Source organism: Protopterus annectens, chromosome 1.part0, assembly GCF_019279795.1.
Source record: "Protopterus annectens isolate FY-2018-M chromosome 1.part0, PAN1.0, whole genome shotgun sequence".
In the NCBI taxonomy this organism is placed as follows: domain Eukaryota; kingdom Metazoa; phylum Chordata; order Ceratodontiformes; family Protopteridae; genus Protopterus; species Protopterus annectens.
The window spans coordinates 1,855,838,929-1,855,857,151 of record NC_056725.1 but is presented as its reverse complement, the minus strand read 5'-3'; the positions used below and the strand labels follow the sequence as shown (position 1 = coordinate 1,855,857,151).

The 18,223-nt window shown below is 36.4% G+C and overlaps 1 protein-coding gene across 2 annotated transcripts in view; it reads left to right on the top strand.

Annotated features, from left to right (window-relative positions):
* Positions 1 to 1,396: 1,396 nt before the first annotated feature.
* OSMR (oncostatin M receptor) overlaps positions 1,397 to 18,223 on the top strand; it is a 1,030,877-nt gene continuing 1,014,050 nt past the window's right edge. For both annotated transcript variants that reach the window (XM_044069885.1, XR_006364564.1), the window contains exon 1: positions 1,397 to 1,520. The gene's annotated coding sequence lies outside the window, so the exon portion shown is untranslated. The remainder of the gene's footprint in view (positions 1,521 to 18,223) is intronic.

The window sequence follows — 18,223 nt, the reverse complement described above, 5'->3', positions numbered from 1 at the left end:
CCCTGAGATTGCATTTGTTTGTAGTTGCTATGGTGGTAATTTGGTCTTTGGTACACTGCCTAAAAAAGGCATTATAGGGGTAGAAGAGCCTTGGCCAGTATCCAGAAGCTGAGGGGTGACAGATGCAGGCCATCTCTGGCAAAGCATCGAAGTCTGTCAATCATGTCATCCTAGGCACATAGATACTGGATCCCCTTAGAGTGTGTGTGTGTGTGTGTGTGTGTGTGTGTGTGTGTGTGTGTGTGTGTGTGTGTGTGTGTGTGTGTGTGTGTGAGTGTGTGTGTATGTGTGTTGGTGATACAAAATGAGATTATATGTCCTTCTGTCTTTTTTTGCAATCATTTTTATCTGGGATTTGGGTGCATTATAGGTAGTTCAACTAAGTTAGTTTTTTTACATTTTATATATATATATATATATATATATATATATATATATATATATATATATATATATATATTTCAGTAGAATTTTTTGTTTATTGTGTTGTTAATGTAGAAAATTCACAAAATATATTATTACTTATCTTAAGCAGTTACAGAGATCTGAACACATGAAAACACCCTCAATGAGGATGTGATGGGTACAGGTGCAATAGTTTGAGGGTAGATAAAGAACAACACAGGCAGGCATAAGAATTTCTGTGGATAGGAAGAATAAATACACCAACCTCTAATTCAGAAAGCCTGGACATGTGGAGTCTGGGATGTTTCTACAGTCATTATCAGCATTCAGTTTTCATGAAACTACAGGAAGGGGTACGGTAGTTTCTGGACATATGTTTTTGACTCAGTGTTGTAACCACATGATCATACATCTATGGGTACTTATTCTGTTTGCTATATTCTCTTTTCATTTCGTAAATACATTGTTTATATGAATCATGCAATGGTGAAAACATAAACAGCGTTAGTGGGATGGGCTATAACTGGTAATACTGCAGGATGTTTGCAGCCTCTTTTAGTAAAGTGTGAGCTTGTAAGAAGTTCGCTCAAATTGCTACTGTTAGAATAAAAACCACCAGTTTTATAGTTTTGGATGCAGGCCTACATCTGGCTTTTAAACTCAAAAAGCTGCTCTTTTAGTTTGCAGTATCATGCAGTAACATAAAATGCATGGTCTCCCTAACTAAACAGTTATATAAGCTAAACAGTGTACAAGCAAACAAATGGTGAGAGCATGACAGAGGTTAATAAAATTATTCATTTTCTTTTTTCATTTCACTGCTTTCCCACAAATGCTTACTTTTTTTCTCAAACATATCTGCATGTTCCAGGAACTCCTACCAACTTTAGTGAGTCATGTTTATATGTTAGTAAGTCTTGGCCTATGAAAACCAAAATTACAGCCCACCCTATAACTTTCACATCATTGAAATATGAGACAGGACTAGATCTTAGCAATTTAGAAGACCACTCCTTTAGAAAAAATAGGCATTCCATTACATTTGCTAAAAGTGAAACAGCTTTGCTTGATTAACAAGAACATTTTGAGTTATATCATCAGGAAGAAGTGTCTTGGTGAGTATATTAAAACAATATAATTTGATGGTTTGCTGTAGAACAGATGAGTTCATAGTTGTGTTATTCATTTCAGAAATTATGTTTTTGCTGGTGTCATTTTAAAATTATCTATTACTTTTACAATGCAAAAATAGTTGGATTCAGCTGAGTGTGGTGACATTTGAAAATGTTATTTCTTATAAACTGATAGTTCTTATAAACTAGTGTGTGTGTTTTATTATGTCTGGTAACTACACAAATAGCCATCTTATTTAGCACATAACGACATGTACTTCTTGGTCTATGGCATTTGACACTAATTTATTATCATTTCACTGCATCTGCAGCCAGAGAGGCTATCCCTTACGTGAACAGATTATTTAATGTGAAGTAAACTAGCAGCAAATGTCAGGCATTACTCCCACCAAAACAAAGCAATCTAAATGAGCTTTGTAAAAGTAGAGCTTGGATTCTAATTGTTCATAGAGAGCACTGATTAATTTGATGCAAGGGGACAAATTAGTAGTACCAGTGTGATATATATGAATAAGAAGGATGAATTGAGCTGGGTCACTGATATGTTGTTACTTTTTGCTATTGGAAATGTTCTATCCTGGGCATATACTCCACCTCTAGGAAAATAAATACATGGTTCTTTGACATCTGCTTTATCTTATTCATGTTGGTGGGGGGAGCATAGTGTATATCAACAAATACATTATTTCAGTCTATCACAGGACACATACACACTTACAAGCAACTTAAAGGGCAGCTAATTCACCTATGGGATGTCTTTGGGGTGTGTGAGGAAAACAGATGAATAAGTAAAAAGACTGTATGGACACAGATGCACCCTGATTGGGAGCTGAACTAGAGAAGTAGAACCTATAAGGCAGCAATACAAAACATTGCATCACTGTGCTGTTGATTCCTAGAACAGCTATGTCACAATTTCCCACTGAGATCTTAACCTCCTTACTCGGAAACGGCAGTAACTGAGAATCCAGAGTGATTTAGTGGTCCTCGCTGCTTTCAGACTATACATCAACTCATTCTTTCCCAAACATTTTTTTTCTTTTTTATTATCTGGTTGTACTTGCACTATCATCATGCAGTTTTTACCCATGTTTCCTATTGGTTCTTTGTATATAATATTTCTGCAAAGTTTATCCTGGATTCATTTTTTAGGAGCTTAAAGTCTCATTTATACAGTGTCTTTCCACCTATATTCCAAATACCTGTTCCATACCATAACATTTTGCATACAGGATTTGAATTTTAAACCTCCCAACATGGTTTCTATATGAAACCTTCATAATAGGAACAGCAGGTAAGTGCAGACCCAGTAATTGTTTATACATGGGAATTTTTACTTTGATCATTGTAAAACTGTTATAATGTATTTTTTTACAGGGCAGGGTGAGCCCTACACACCCACAGACTTATATAGAACAAATCCGAGATCACCGTACCTCGGAAAATAGAGAATATTCTCTGAAATGGCTGTCTCATTCTTAATATAAGTAAGTCCATTTTTGTCAGCTGTTCAGTCTCTGTTTCAAGACTCACTCTGGAGGGTCCTGACATTCAAAATAGTTACTCAATGGGCACCTTTCAGAATTTGCAGTGACTTGCTGTATGTTTTTATTAACAAAGATGTTTAATCAAGCTGCTATATGACAGTTTTAAGTGCATTTCATTATTCCTTATATGACTTACATTTTGCAGTTTCACTTTATTCCCACTGATTAACAGACTAAAACTGACTAGAATGGAACTTGCAGAGGTTGGTATGTGACATTTTTGTATCTCAACTATACTTCAGTTTATTCATTTTCCAGTCCCAACCAGCTACATGCATTACCGCAAACTTTTTATTACACATTTAATTGTTTTTTATTTTTTTTTTGAGCTGCCTCCTTGGCTGATCTCTGTACCATTGCTTTCCCCAGATGGTAAAATGTTCCACTAGTTCTGCTGTTTGGATGGTATAATCCATTTTCAGGTAATAATCCATTTTTAGGTGATGCCCATTTGAGAAGGCCACTAGACTATTATGAATTGGTTGCCTAAAAAAAGGTTGAAAGTCAAAAGTGAAAAGAAACCATTACATTGTGGTAACAGTATAGAATGTTACTTTGGCAATGCTATAGAATCTTTTGTTACATCTAACCAGAAGAAACCATGAGGACTGAATGGATCTAAGAGACCATATATACACACTACAGCATGTCTGTCCTTGTACTTTTCTACATGCATTTAAAGGCCGATCACTAACTTCTCTAGTCTCAGCAGAGTGTCACCATACCTCTTACCCACATCCTCCTTGTAAAAAGAGGAAGCAAGAAGCAGGAAGTAGGAAGCAGTCCAGGCACTCTGCCCATCTGACCACTGGTCAGGTCTTTAATAGCTGTGTACGGGACAGCAGCACCATGCCCCTCTGCATCATTTGGCTAGCCCATAGCATTTTTTATTATACTTATCTCCTGAATCACTTTCAGGTGTCTTTGTGGGTTACAGACTTTCACTCAAAATAATGCAAAACTACAGAACACTGTCCATGAAAACTCTTCTTACTGAATTTATCTGGTGAGTAGCCTTACGGGAATCATTGCTCCAGCTTTTTTTTTTTTTTTCGTTAGCTGTGTTGACATCATCCTTGGTATTGCACACTACTTGCACTCAGGTCCTTGCTGAACTGCTGGGGTCATTGGACAGTTTATCATATTTTTATTTGTTTCTTAGTTCTTTTTTTTTTTTTTTTTTTTTTTTACTTTTGTTCTTACAAACGTTGTTCAAATATCATTAGCAAAATAAATAATTTTCTCTGTTTTCTGTGTTTCACTTTGCCCTGCCTTACACTCCTTTCTCTTATGGTGTCTTTCTCCTGTGTTTTTGCTTTATATTACAAATTTAATTTTGCTTTATATTACAAATTTAATTTCTTACTGCAATATTCTGATCAGTAACTGCATTTATATTTCTGAAAACCTTCTTATCATGGTTAGTTTTACATATATTTCCATATCCACCCTACCATCATCACCAAAAAATTTAATTTCATGTTATGAGTATCTCCTTAACATTGCCTTCTCATGGTGATTTGTCACTTGGTCACTTACAAATAGTGAAGTTGCTGTGGAAGTAGGACATTTGATCAATGGCTGTGAAATGTGTATTTTGACTAGCTGCACACTGACTAAACAGAGAACATTGCAAGAGTATGCCTTATTTCCCCAGAATCCCATGACCTTAGACTTAATTATCTTAATTTAGGGAGTGCAAGAGGAAACCTCCAACAAGAGGCCATGTGACAAATTTTGTATACCATACAGTAAAAATGTTCAAATATAGCTTTTGAACTCTGTTCATTTGTTTGAAAGTATAATTAATTTAAATGGACATTAGTTATATAGTGTTCATTCTGGCAAGCTCATTTATTTTTCATTGGAAAATAAATCAGCACTTATTGTTAAGAAACCAGTATATTTTACCTGTGATATCTTAATGAATGATTGTTATATTTTAATAAATAATCCTAAATGGTCTACACATACAGTAAATAGTTATATTTGAGTTAGATGATATTAAAGCAAACATTTTAGATACATAACTTGGTTGCAAAAAGTTAAATTCCAGAATAAATTCTATTGTGAACAAACTATTGAAAGATAAATTATAATTATTGCAGACAAAAAACAAGAAGTTAAGCCACAGAGTGAATGACTACAAAGTCAATATCAATTAAAGAGCTTCAAACAAAAGTTAAAACAAAATTATAAAGAATTTCATATAAAAGTCACAATAGAGTTGTCCACTTATGCAACACAAAGTGGCATTTCAGCTTTCCAGTCATTAGTGGCAATAAATTAATGTCATATTTCAAAAAAACAGTCCATTAGTCAAACTGTACAGATAGATGTCGGAATTCATGAACCCTCACTACATGCCTAGATTAGACACACAGGAAACAAAAGCAAATTCAGTTCCAAAGACTGATCCAAACTTACTTCTGCTAACTCAGTGCTTAGAATATACTAACTAATCCAGATCAGGTGATACCAAGGGCCCTTATAACCACTTGTATAACTTATTATATTACTTTTACCTTACTATAAAACTATTAAACTTAAATAAGAAATGATTGCCCTACTAGTCACCTAATGCCATCTTATACTTAATGCCGAATCACTAAAAGTTTACAAATATTATTTACTCATGCATAACGCAAGTACTATTTACTATTTGTGCTTATCTATCTCAGCTTAACATCTCACATACAAATCACAAAAAAAAAATGTTTCATATTCCAAATGCCACAACCAACAGTGCAATTGTCACTGCCTTTAGAAGATAGTATAACTATATAAACCCACAGCCTTGGTGGAAAAAAACTGTATTCACTTACCACAAAATCTACCAGATAATACCACACTGTCTTTGAGCAAGAAATTATCCAGTACTTAGACATTATCCTGGGCCCACCACTTCTACAAGTTTTCATCCTGATAACCCTTGATCATAATGCACTCCTTTCAAAAAAGAAAAAGCATAAAACTAGTGTACTTTAATGCTGGCAGAATTAATTAAAACCAAATAGGACACCAGAGACTTGGAGACACTTTCACAATCCTAGTACCAACAGTTATTTCTAAATATGGGGTAAAACTTGTTGATATAATGCCACGCATCATCTTAAGAAGCATAGCATTTTTCAGAACATGAGACCAGGCCTCAGGATAGGCAAAAGTGTTTTATTTTTAACTTGTAAATCAGTGCAATCCTACATCCATTTAGTTTCTCCAAATAGCTTTAAAGTACACCCTAAATTGTTAGCCAGTAACTGCACAATCAGTGATAACGTTACATTTCACATGTCTGCAGTTAATAAACCTCTACCAGCCAATATTAGTAAGGTAAATGACATCCTGATCAATTTACTTAAACCATGTCATTTATATAGTAGGACATTTCAATGTACATTGAGACCCATTTTGAATTCCCTCCTTGTATGTGGCCTTCATCAGTGACAGCCATAATAAAATTGTTAACCCATCTAGGCCCAAACCACTCACCAGTAATGATACTCTCCAAGATATAACCCCATACAACTAACACACACACAACTGACACAAACACAGACACTAATCCAATGTTTTAATGAACACAATTTAATTGAACAATGCGCTACAACGTATAGGCATGATGATTAACTGTTCACTGTCAAATCATAAACACAGCAACCATTGCATGACTTCGCTATCCACTGGCTGGGACTCGGTCATTAATCAGCCACAATTACTTCTGGACAGTATTTCCTAAATAGTCTTTGAGGTCTTCAGAATAAGTATACTTCCCATGTTACACAAAAGGGCAAAGCATTTCTTCTCTTCCTGGTTTAAAAGTGAAGCAAAATAATATCAGAGCAACAAACTTTAGTGTCATTACAAAGAAAATATGAAAATTATATTTTTATTTGAGAAACCGAAGCAATAAGCATGTTGATCACACAAGACACATATATATTGGAAATTAACTATGTAACCTGAAAACAACCATCATTCCTGTAAGAATATTTAAACAAACACTCAGGGCGATTCATTCCATCAGCAGCATTAAGCTAATCTGTATCATGAAGACTCTTATGGTTGTACAAAATATATTGTCTATGGAATAACATACCACTTTGACCCTGGTCATTGTATTCCCAGATATCTGTAATCACCCCCTTCACTTCTACCAGAACACAGCACTTAGGTTAGAACCTAGTTCCAAATGATATCTCACACGAAATCACATTCTAACAAATAAATAAGTGTCTTAACACTTGATGGTCACATAGTCAAACAGGATCTGATGGCCTAAACAGAAAACTCCTCCATGCTTGTGATACCTTCATTGCTGTTTTATTGCAGCATATAATTCACATGTTCCTTCATATCATGTATATACTCTGAAATATGGAAAAGCGTTTCTCTAATTCTTTACCAGAAATTAATAATTACAAATCTGCAGATGACTTCAAACCCATCTCAGTCCCTTCTATATTGTTAAAAATATTAGAAAAAGTAATATCTTACTCACTTCACCTTCACTGCCTTCTCTTCAAACAACTGCAACATGAATTTCCTGCAAAGAACATCAGCATGGATTTTGTAAAGCTGGCAACACCGTCACTCCTCTTTTAACCTTCACCAGTAATGTATAAGACCATGTGGCACATGGAGACTTACCAGGTGCCATTTTCATAGATCTCGTTAAAGCCTTTCTCTAACCACCTGCTCTGAAAGTCACTGCCACAATATGGTTTAGACTTAGACTTTGTTAGCTGGCCCTTAGAATATCTCCCAAACTATAAAGCTATACAAGTAACGTGTTCCATCTTTTAGCTATGTCAGCTCCCAAGCAACTTCCTAATGGTGTTCCTCAGGGATTAGTAGTACTGTTTATCAACAACATTCTAATCACCGTCACTTTACCTGAGTTCCTCTTATATTCAAATGATCCAATCCTTTGGTCAGCCACAGAATTTATGGAACTTTCCATCTCTGCTGGAATAGAAGGATAAAGAGCTAGCATTGACATCACAAACTCAAGTTTGACTAGCAGCACAGGTACATGCTGGTGTTTGTGTTAGGGGGATGACAAGACTTGACATGCTTAGTTCTATTGGAGGGAGGCTGGGTAACATGTGGGTTGCTGTCTGGTGATGACCAGGAGATCAGTATTGTGGTAGAAAGCCACACTAGGTGTGCTGATGGTAACTGAACAGTGTTGCCACCTTTTGGAAAAGACAGCCATCTAATGCCACATAGCATGCAGTAGCCTATAACCAAGACCAGCATATATGGTGATGCCCCCCCCCCCTCCCATGCACAAGTCAGCACAGTAAAACAGCCCTTCCCAGCTGCTGTGCTCTACCCTTCAGTTACTGCGGCATACTTCAGTCCTTGCAAGCCATAAGATACTTTTGCTTGCAGAAGTAAGACCCTGTCCAACAAAGAAAAGAATCGGAATATTCCCAATGGAAGGCAGTGACCTTGTTGTGCAGGACAGAGCTACAGGCAGGTAAGGAGACTGACAAGTTATGGTTCACCACAAGAACAGCTAAACCACTGCCTGAACAGAAAACCTGGAAATGTGTATGTGGGATTAACTCACAGCAACAGCAAAAATTATACAGCCCACATCTCTGACTGCAATCACACAACAGCCTATTAACTACAAATAAACTACTCAGCAAACACAAAAAGTAGGCAATGTAACTGCAATATTCCCAACTCCTCCACTTTCTGGAATATATCAGGTGCTTTCCATCCAGTACAAATACTTACGTTTGACCTATTTACAATCTTTCAACACCGACACAAAGCATACCATGTGTAAATTCCTACTATAACTGAAACACTGTATTTAATTGAATATATCACACTGGACTCCAAACATCTACTTGTAAAAGACACAATAATATTAACTGTACAGTACTTATTACTGATATCTGGTAGTTCATTCCAAGTAAACATCAGAAAACTACAGACTTGCTTCAGTATGTTTTACCATTTTATGTTTAGCCATCCCAAGACATGAATGTCACTGCATATCTCTTAATAACACACACATTTTTTCTATGACACTGCACTATTTTTAAGATAGGAACACACATCTGTATATTTCTAAACTTAAATCACTGAAAAACTCTTGCTGTGTTACTAAAACCTTAACAGCATGTCAGATTTTTTGTGTCACAAGTGCACTCTCAGTCAACCCTAGCATCACCTGACAAATCTATCTAAAGTCTTAGCTGTCACTGTCCCTAAATTCTAAAGCACAGTTCAAGCCTGAATTCCAGCCTAACCAACCACTTTTAAAAATGCACTAAAATCACTCTTACTTAATTAAAGTGACTGTACATGTCCCTTGTACATAAGAGCTTACCTACAGATGCAGCGGTTGAATTTGTCCCTCAGTTTACAACTGTTATAAACATTAGCACTACAGATTAGTTTTTAATTTACAACAATAATGGATGTTATATACTGATACCATTGAAAGCTCATTCCTGTCACTTATCTGATCCTTTATAGGTTCATAGCCTCATAGGTAAGTGCTAGGCCTGCGCACCATTTTAAACCAAGCCAGTTTAACTTTTTGTGTTTGAATTTACCTATTCCGTTTGGTTAGAGATTGGCCTTACCCATCCCATGGATGAAATCATATATTACCCTTAATGAGACTAAATGGGATTATACAACAGATAATTTGATAGAATCCTTGCATAAAATAAAGTATTTAGCAGCTGCAGCCATCCATTAGTAGTACAGGGGGCGTTTCTTTCCCATCCTTATATCTAAGTTGTCCTTGAATATGGACAGGGATGAACTTTAGTTTATGCAGATGGGAAGTCTGTTACAGAGCAGCGGTATCCTCTGCAGGATATACCTCTCCCTCCAAACTGTTCCACTGAAGTTGCAGAAGAGATTTAGATCCCTAGACCTTTGAATTGCTGACATGCAGTAAATCCATCAGTAATGAACCGGAGGATAGTCTGAAGGATACTGAGTATATTGACAAGGCTTTGACTCTTTCCATGTAGGCCTTGTATCCGTTTAGTGAGGTATCTATGTGGGGGCTCCAGTTGTTGCATATGTTTGGATAGATACACTCCAAAGGGGCATTATATTCAATAATTGGTCTAATGAGGGCTGAGTAAAGGGGGGGGGTATAACATCTCTTGATCTAGACTCAATCCCATTGTTTATAAGCTGTGCAATATAGAAGGACTTTTTCTTAGATCAATAGACACATGTTGGTCAAAAGTCAGGTCACTGACCACAAAGTTCCCAAATCCTCAACAACAGGGTCAGTCAGCTCTTAGGGGTATATTGTTACTGTGATAGTTTTCTGGGACAGATGAGTTCCCAAATGATATAATAATGTATAGTTTGCAATTTAGTTTCAATCCATGATTTTGGCACCAGTTATTTATTTGGGACAAACATCCTTGCAGGATGGCTAAGTCATTAGGGATTCAGTGATTGCACCTAGCTTGCAGGCATCTGCAAACTTAGTCAGCCAGACTTTATTTCTTCATTTCTCCTACTTTCCTATTTCTGACTTGGTCGCTTCAAATTTCTTTTTAATATCACAATTAACTTTTGTCTACCTTTTTCATCATTTCTTTATTTACAACCCTGTCTTACTGCTGTCCAACAATTTCCTAATGTGTTGTAATGTTTAAAATCCACTTCCCATTCATATAGGTAGAATGTGTGTTTGTTTTCTTGAATAAACTCTGACAGATTTAATAAATATAGAACTTTTGTCCAGTGTAAGGCAGTGTAAGGCAGCTAAACTTTCCTCTTTAATTTCTATGATATTTAGTTTTAGTAATTGCAAAAGGACTGACAGATTACGTTAAAGGAAATAAGTCCTTTCAGTTGCTTAAATATTACACATTACACCTGTATCAATTTTCTTAAAACAAATGTTGGCAACTCCTCTTCAAGCTCAATTCTTCCTTCATGTTCATCTAAATAATTTCTATTTCCATGTTTGCAACATCCGATTCAAACATTTTTGTTAAGGGTTTTGTCATATACCTTTCGCTCTTTACCTTTCATATCCCCTCTCCCTTTGCCCATTTTCTTTCTTTGGAAGTTTGATATTTAGTAGTTTCATATTCTTTCCAGCACCATCAATTCTCCTTTCTCTTTACTCTATCACTGTTACTTCATAAACATTACTTCTGCTGCTACCAGAACATAACCCTCTCCCTGGTAAATTATCTGTCATTTCATTGAATAGTTATAGTTCTTGTCATCATTACCAGCATTAAATTAGAACTGGAACAATTTATATGTAAAAAGGGAAGTAAATTCAAATCGTGTGGCAAACATTAATGTGTATAATATATTAATTTTATAAGTACACTTAAAACTATCAGTTAAAAAGAACTCTAATAAGAATGTACTACTCATCATCTTGTTTTGGCTCTTCCTGTTAGGGGTCGCCACAGAGGATCATCTGTTTCAATGTCTTCCTGTCCTCTGCATCTTGCTCTGTCACACCAACCACCTGCATGTCCTCTCTCACCACATCCATAAACCTTATCTTAGGCCTTCCTCTTTTCTTGTTACCTGGTAGCTTCATCCTTAGCATCTTTTTCCCAATATACTCAGCATCCCTCCTCAGCGCATGTCCAAACCAACGTAATCTTGCCTCTCTGCTTTGTCTCCAAACCTTCCAACCTGGGCTGACCCTCTAATATACTTTTTCCTAATCCTGTCCACCCTTGTCTCATCCAGTGCAAATCTTAACATTTTTAATTCTGCCACATCCACCTAAAACTCCTGCCTTTTTGTCAGTGCCACTGTCTCCAACCCATATAACATAGCTGGTCTCACTACCCTCTTGTAGACCTTCCCTTTCACTCTTACCAGTACTCGTCTGTCACAAATCACTCCTGACACTCTTCTCCACCCACTCCATCCTGCCTGTACTCTCTTCTTCACCTTTCTCCACACTCACCGTTACTCTGAACTATTGATCCCAAGTATTTAAACTCATCCACCTTCACCACCTCAAGTCCTTGCATCCTCATCATTCCTCTATCTTCCCTCTCATTAACACATATGTATTCTGTCTTAGTCCTGCTGACCTTCATTCCTCTTCTCTCTAGAGCATATCTCCATCTCTCCAGGGTCTCCTCCACCTGTTCCCTACTCTCACTACAGATCACAATGTCATCTGCACACATCATAGTCCACGGGCACTCCTGTCTAATCTCGTCTGTTAACCTGTCCATCACCATTGCAAATAAGAAACGGCTGAAAGCTGATCCTTGATGTAAACCCACCTCCACCTTAAATGCATCCGTCACTCCCACCGCAGACCTCACCAATGTCACACTACCCTCATACATATCCTGTACCACTCTTACATACTTCTCTGACACTTTCGACTTCCTCATACAATACCACGACTCCTCTCTAGGCACCCTGTCATGTGCTTTCTCTAAGTCTACAAAAACACAATGCAACTCCTTCTGACCTTCTCTGTACTTCTCCATCAGCACTCGCAAACATCGCATCTGTAGTGCTCTTCCCCGGCATGAAACCATACTGCTGATCACTAATCATCACGTCCCTTCTTAACCTAGCTTCCACTACTCTTTCCCATAACTTCATGCTGTGACTGATCAATTTAATCCCTCTGTAGTTACTACAGCTCTGCACATTATTCTTAAAAATCGGTACCAAGACACTTTTTCTCCATTCCTCAGGCATCCTCTCACTTTCCAAGATTTCATTAAACAATCTGGTTAAAAACTCCACTGCCATTTCACCTAAACACCTCCATGCTTCCACAGGTATGTCATCTGGACCAACAGCCTTATCATTCTTCACCCTCTTCCTAGCTATCCTTACTTCCTCCTTGCTAATGCATTGTACTTCATGATTCACTATCCCCACATCATCCAACCTTCTTAATAAGAATGTACTACTCACTGTCATAAATATCTTAGGATATCCTTGAGCAACCTTCAATATTTCAGAGTATCCTTAAATGCAAAGCTTAATGAATTTAAATAATGTTACACCATTCTGACAGACTAACAGTAATACAACCAGCATTAAGCTGAAGAGAACTCAGGGTGTTATGTATCTACTTCCAGCACTTAGCAGGGGGAAATTACAACTTATATAAAATTCAATTATCTATCATTTCAGCAACTGAGCTAGTTTGAAATAATAGTCGTTTCAGTGCATATAAATGCAGTCAGATTCTGGTAAAAAGCTCAATTGTGACATTATTTTCAATATTTCAGAAGTATTTATGAACTTGTCAAACATATAAGGATGTCATTGCATCACATGAGACTAGTTATTTCAGATGTTCCTAAGTGTTCTTAGTAAAAGTGATAGAAAAAGTGATACCTGCAGTAAAATAGCGAATCTCCTGACAATGTAGAATGTTACAAAAGTCCTCAGGCTATATATTTTATTGGTAATACAGCTGTGCCCCTGTGTTAATTGGCATGTAAATTAGATGTTTTTGTAATAACAAAGCAGCAGTTATAAAAGACCAGATTTATCACAGCAAGACATTTTGCAAACCACAAGTTTCAAAGTTTCAAAAGTTCACTGAAAGTTTATTGCAATTTTGGAACAAAATGTTGGGTTGACTATAAAGCCAAATGTAACCCAAAGTAAAACAAAAGCTAAACTACACTGAAACCTCCATCCTTGCTTCAGATGAGGTATTTTCTAATAAACATAAAATAAACAGTGGTTTACCTTATGACAAAAAGCCCTTTGATCAGCAACCTAACAAAAAAGTCAGAATCACAGCTTATACAATAATATAAGCCACTGAGTGATCACTATTAAATAGTATTTTTATTTCAAGATGTTTGCAGTAACTGCATCTCAGGAATAAAACAAATAACAAAAGTACGACTCACAGAATCAGTGCATATGACTGTCCTTAAAATCCAAAACTTAATGCAGATAAAAATAGTCTGTCATACACTTCCTCAATGATTCATATTATCCTCCAAAAAGCCATGGCTGCTCAAAAATAATCATGACACAAATAAGTTACAAGAAAGTTAATACAAATAGCAGATACCCAGGAATTTCAGCCACCTATTGGACATGTAAATCTAATCTGCAAGAGCTGCCAAAGCCTAGGCCCAAAAGGATCACTATCCAGCTGGATATGTACCCCACAACATCCAGAGGTTGAATTCAGAAAAGAAAAAACTCTGTTTCTTGTCACTAAGAAGACTGTCTGTCCTCTCTCCTTCCACCACGAATGCCCTCTGACACCCTTGGAATTTGTTGTTGTTTAGCAGTACTACTGCATTTAATGGGAATTTATTTTCACTTGTTCCCCAATCTCTACGCCTTTGGCTTTCCCAAATCATGCTTTCTTCTGTCACAAACTTTACCCATTGCATGGCTTTGCACCGTGAGACTAGAGCCAGAGACGACAATCCAGATGAAGACAAGAGATAATAATAAAGAAACTTAGCAACATCTCCAGCCCTCGTCAGTCATGCAATAGAAAAAACAAGCTGTACAAAGATTTGAAAACTTTGCTTGACTTACAAAATTGTAAAAACAATGCATCTCATCATCCTAGCCAATGAGAACATCATACAAGAGCAGCCATTCATCAGTATACATTCTACATCTTTAACTTAAATATTATGTGATCCTTTGTATCCTGCACCACAAACATATTATAAGATCATAGGAATTAAAAGGCAATTTGGTTCTCTAGGACGATATACACCTTGCCAGTACACACCATTGTGGTATGCTTCCCTTCTTCAGAAGAGTAAAACAGGTCAAATTGGGAATGACTTTAAAGGGGTACCCATACATTTGTCCAAGTCAGAACTGAAGGATAGCAGAGTCTCTCTGTAAGATTAACTTGCAAAGGCAGTCTGGTCTAGAGGTGCGGTAGCTGAGGAGTAATACAGTTGTCCCTCCAATGTGAATTATTAATATGCTGGTAGAGACTGGGGTCCTTTGTTCCAGTATAAGTGGGGCTATCAGTCTTAAAGATATGCAATTGATAAAGGAGAGTATGAGCCCTAATGGCACAAAATGCAAGACAAAGATCTCCTCTTAAGAGCCCATAAGAATACAGGATTTTGTTTTATTTATGTTTTTTTTTTTTTACTAAATAAAAGTATGCATAAACTGCTACAGCTGATTGGACTGGTCAAATTAATTCACAAACACAGCTACTGACACCAGGCTCACTTCTGGCTTGATTGGACTTCCCAGAAAGACAACCATTTTGTGTTAATGGATTGCCAAGTCATAACAATATAAATGAAAAAAAAATGTGTGTTATCAAGTAAGGTGTTGAACATGGATGAATATTTAGTAAACAAAACCCTCCCTAACTGGGCTTTCAGCCAAACTGATTCACAGGGACGTCCCCCCGCTAAGGAAATCGAAGTGATTACTGTAGCATTTCAAAATATAACTGGTAGTGCTGGTGAAAGCAAACATCTGGATGGTATGCACCATCATCAGAAGCACATGATATTTAATAATGGTAACTATGTACAAAAATACAGAGGCCACTGGTGGCTAAGAATTACTCGTTTCTCTTACTGTGTGGTACAAAGAATAATGTAACTTAATTTCAACAGAGCCTGCCTTAGTGAGATACACTTAACTGTTTGTGATTTCAGTCTCTGATGGAAGTAGAGCTTCATCTAAGAAGATGGAGAGAATGATACTCAGAAAGAGGGCTCCATGACTTTAAACTTACTGAGAGGATGTTTACAACATCCACACTTGTAGGAATGAGGAGAACATCTTCCAGACTGACTGCTAATAAAAAAATGTCGTATGGCTTGGAAATGTGTTTTAAGTCAAGAGCTTAATTTTGAAATGCAAATGTAGCCAAGTAATTGGTCCAACAAGATTTCTAGGTGCACATAAACCATATGCATAAATCCACATTACTTTAACAAAAATTAGGGAAAAAGGCAAAAAACTTACAGAAAACTGATAAACTATTGTCATTCTATTATTTGGAAATTCAGAGATTATTTCATTGATAACACTCTTCAACATGGTAGACATCTGTTCATATCTATTCTGCAACAGAAATGATTTTGGAAGTTGCAATTGGTGGTTCCTTTTTTCTAAGATCTTCTACAGGTTGTAGTAATAATGAAAAACATTTTGAGCTGTGAGGGCTTTGTTTTCCCACATTGGATCATGGACTTGTATAAAAGCTTATAAACCAGTTCTATATTACTTGTAGTCATGGATACCCTCAAAATGTCATACACCTACAAAACAGTGTATGACTGGGATTCCATGTACAAAGTAAAAAGCAAAGATAAAAAGGGAGATTCCATAAATATTGTCTCTTGTGACTAAAGCAGGTTCTGCATCTTCTGCATTAAATGTGTTTAAATTTCACAAGAGAGGCGATGTAAACACACAGTGGATAATTGAAAAAATGTAACTTAGCCATGGAAAGGCTTATCCTATCTCTGTAAAATGGCTGCTGCACATCTAAAAGTATAACAACCAATAAGATATCATAATCAGACAATTCCTACTCCTTATCTAGCAGAGCTCTCCAAACAGCATCAGAAATTTGATAAAGGAAAACACATCTAGTGGGTAAGGTATGATAAATTAACACACTTCTACTAGGATTTTTTAATTACCTTTATTAAATGATCACTTAAAACACAAGCAAACATACATTTATATAAAAGAAAGCAAACCATATTAACATGTTCCTAGTTACAAATATGCATTACATATTTTCTTGTATAACTATCATCAAGCCAACATTATATAAATTGCTCAATTCCTGCTTTCCCTTGTCTCACTCCTCCGACAAAATATTATTCTGCATATATTGTTCCCATAATTTCCATTTTTTCTATGTAATGTGCACTTACCCTTTTCTAAAGATCCCACTTCCAGTTCTTTTAACTCTGTTACAATATTTGATACTTTAAATGCAGTAGTTTTAGATGTTGATTTCTATTTTCTAGCAATTGCTTTTTTAGCAGCCACCATAATTAAATTTAGCAAGTCTTTATTATTTCTAAACAATTCAGATCATGGGTCTCAGCTCCTTAGTTACACCCATTTGCTCACACAATATTTCTGACAGAGCATTTTGTAGGGAATTTTTAAAGAATGCCGACTTATTACACTCCCACAACATATGTTCCCAGTTACCTCTTTCTTCCCTATCACACCTCCAACATTTGATATCTACCTGAGGAAAAATCATTTGGAGTCTGCTGGGATATAAACATAGCTATGCAAATACTTCCAAGCAAACATCCAAAATCTTCTAGACTTTTTTGCATAGTTGGGAGCCATACATATGTCCCCCCCATTGTTCCTTGTGAATTGCTTATCCAGTCTCTTTTCCCAATCTTTTCTAATGTTCTCTCATTAATTCCTATAGTTATCATGCAATATTTTATATGCCCAACAAATTACCCATTTTTAACAGCAGCGTCTGTTCTTGATTCAACTAAAAACTCTACCAGACCAGGTCTTTCACTTAGGATTTCCCTATCCATTTCTTTTTTCTATACTCTGATATCAATCCTTGATAGGGAAGGCAGTCTCTAGCCTGAAGTCCAAATATCTTCTTGGCGTATTCCCATTCTGTTACCTTTCCCTCTCTAGTTATTTGCTCCCAATACTTTAGTTCCTTTGCTAGGTTTCTCCAATAAATTCCAGCCCCCTCTTGCCTATTCTCTGTCCTCCTAATTGCAGTCATCCTTATCAGCAAAATCTCCTTTCTCCATTTTCATGTTGGCTTACTTCTTAGAATACTTTCTGCTACTTTATAAATATTATATTTTGTATGGCTGTTGTTATTCTTCATAAGGATCTGTATTCAAAATTCCACACTCTCCTTATTTCTTGAATTACTCCAGTTTCATCATCATCCCTTTCCACTTTGAATTATAGCTTTCTTCTTGGGATATGTATTTGAGCCTTAATGGTGTAGCTTTAAAGTATCTCTTCAAATCAGGTAATCCTAAACCACCTTGTTCTGTTGGAAGGATCAACTTATCCCACTTGACCCTTGCCCTCTTCCCTCCCAGATAAATTCCTTCAACTCTTTATTGATTATTGTCCACAATGTCTGCTCTGGTTGATAAAAATATGCCTGACCTGGATACAAAACTAAAGGGATTTAAA